The sequence below is a fragment of the Octopus bimaculoides genome, chromosome 30 (genome assembly GCF_046866305.1).
Source record: "Octopus bimaculoides isolate indiv1 chromosome 30, ASM4686630v1, whole genome shotgun sequence".
Taxonomy (NCBI): Eukaryota; Metazoa; Mollusca; class Cephalopoda; order Octopoda; family Octopodidae; genus Octopus; species Octopus bimaculoides.
Genome location: NC_142957.1, coordinates 3,890,596 through 3,893,735, shown reverse-complemented (window position 1 = coordinate 3,893,735; position 3,140 = coordinate 3,890,596).

The window sequence follows — 3,140 nt, the reverse complement described above, 5'->3', positions numbered from 1 at the left end:
TCATCAAATTTCACGGTTCACTAAGTTTCACTATTAGTGTTCGAGTTCTGAGAAGAGAAACGGAAATCCAGTGTGCAAACAATGTCTAAACGTAATAGACAGAAATATGCAATCGAGAAAAAAACATTAAGGATAAAATCAATGCAGTGACAGAAGATACATGTATAAACATTATATAAGTATATATGCTTAAATCTCCGATGATGTTTCTATGCGACAGTGTATATGCTATATGCGCCATACAATCTACGTTATGGCGTTTATACATCTATATCCGTTAGCGGTTATATTTAACACGTTTTGTGCTGTATTGTGCATTCGTTTCTTTTCTGCATCTGTTATTTTTTATTCATGATCTTTTCTATAAATGAAGGTGCATCCTTTAATTTACTGCTTTTCTTTAAACCAACCGAGAAATTACCTCGCGGAACAGTCGTTATTTTAATGTGCTATATCTTATTATCAACTGATGAGACATATCTGCACCGACGGATGCTCCTTAACCAGTTGTCAAGCATCCACCCCCACCCCCGTGAGGGATCGACGCAAGATGGGTCGAAACAATTGTAGTGATTAATAAAACTTCTCGTAGCTTCCATCTTACGTCTCTCTCATCAATCAAAATACACACACACATATAGATAGATAGATAGATAGATAGATAGATAGATAGATAGATAGATAGATAGATGTGTGTATACATATCTATGTATATATATATATATATATATATATATATATATATATATAGAGAGAGAGAGAGAGAGAGAGAGATACACATATATGTATGTTTATGTGTGTTTATATGTAGATATGTTTATACCATCATATGTACACACACATATATATATGCATGTATAAATGCTATCGCTGGTAGACATAAAAAATATACAGAGCGTATCTAAAAATGTATACAAAGAAAGTTAATCCTAAATTGTTTCAGCAGTTTAGAAAATGTAGTGGAAGTCTAAAGGTTGTCTAGAGGTTAGTTTCAAGCAAATCTATTGACGCAACGTACTGTTACTCGAATTAGAATGAACTATGTAGCATATGGAACTGTTCAGAACGAGTACAAGAAACATTCCGTAAGGCTATGTACATGATGAACCGTACAAAGCAAGAATGGATACGTGGAATGTATTGCCAGAGATCAAGAAAAACTGTGCAGCAAACCAAGTCATAAGACAAGAATATTAAAATCAAGTGTCCATCGCATTTTGAAGCACTGTAATAGGAGAAGTGACATTCCCAGTTCTGAATAAAGGCGACCCAGGCCACAGAATGGTGTTTTGCGAGTGGTGTTACGTAAGCTGTGAAGAAGGTGCACACCTTTCAGCAAAATTGCATAAAGAGATGAAACTATATTTAAATTAAATGAATGAATTAACCTCCACTATTGCACCTACTGGAGAGCTCGGAATCTGCATATTACGAAGGAACATCATGTTAGTTTGCCAGACGTTGCAGTATGATTCGGCGTATGATCAACAAGTTTAATTGGACCATTCTTTTTGACGGTGTTGTGACTGGTGTCATTTGCTCGAAATCGCTGTCATAATCTGTCATGCGAAACGATCAAAGAGGTCTTTCAAGAGTATATTTCGAGCAAGATGTCAGGGCCTACAGTGACGAGATGTTTGCCAATGAGTCGGATTTGACGAAGCTGTTCAGCAGAATAGTTCCATGTTCATTGAACCTCGCACCGCCACACATTTAGTAAAGGGCGTTATTAAAACATAACGTTTATAGTACAAAAGCTGCAACGGTCGACGAACAGAGGGAAGCCATTGATCGAGAATGCACACAAACACCGAACAGAATGTTTCGTGATCTTTGTGATTTGATTGATTCGTTTTATCAGAAGAGTACGAAAAAGCTTGTCAGATTCAATCCAGAGGGTCGTAAGAATAGAAAATTCTACGTGGTGGTGGTGGTGGGGTATTAAATTTTAAAATGAAATGTATTTTACTAAAAAAAAACTGAATTTATAATCATTCCAGGTGTGTGTTTCTCTTTTTTATATATCAATCGCCATGCACCATCACCACCACCACCACCACCATCACTGGACTAATCAATCATTAACTAGAACACCATCACAAAAACAAAACTGATATCGATGATCAATTAATTTAAGACACCATTCGACACCACACCATCTCGCATCACAGCTCCGCCGCCAAACTATTCCATGCAACACAATGCCATCACAGCAACACTACCACTCTACCTCCCACTTCACACCCCCAATTACAACCCTACCATCGCCACTGCCACTGCCACCACACTCTATCCCACCACAACCACCAACATCCCCGTCACCACCACTGCTACGACCATCATCACCATTATCCTCACCACCACCACCACCACCACCACCATCACATTATCTCCCTCACCATCACCACCGCTACCACCAACACTGCTATCTCCATCAGCATCAGCATCACCACCACGACTACCAACAACAACAACAATCAATGCAACGTCACTACACTACATCACCGCAACCACCGAGCCATACCACCTCCACCACTACTCATACCGCCAGTATCACCGCAACACTCCACCTCCACCGGACAATTGATATCATTTACTATTCACCGATATGGATCTCCACTTTGATCAATAACAAAATGGCAGTGGAATTTTTATTTAAATCTACATTGCTTTGTTGCTCCTCTTTTTTATATCTCCTCTCTCTCTCTATCTCTCTCTCTCTATCTCTCTATCTCTCCCTCCCTTCCTCTGTATCTATCTATCTATCTATATATCTATCTATTATCTATTTGTTTGTTTATCTATCTATCTGTGGAGGCGCAATGGCCCAGTGGTTAGGGCAACGGACTCGCGGTCATAGTATCGTGGTTTCGATTCCCAGACCGGGCCTTGTGAGTGTTTATTGAGCGAAAACACCTAAAAGCTCCACGAAGCTCCGGCAGGGGATGGTGGCGAACCCTGCTGTACTCTTTCACCACAACTTTCTCTCGCTCTTACTTCCTGTTTCTGTTGTGCCTGTAATTCAAAGGGCCAGCCTTGTCACACTGTGTCACGCTGAATATCCCCGAGAACTACGTTAAGGGTACACGTGTCTGTGGAGTGCTCAGCCACTTGCACGTTAATTTCACGAGCAGGCTGTT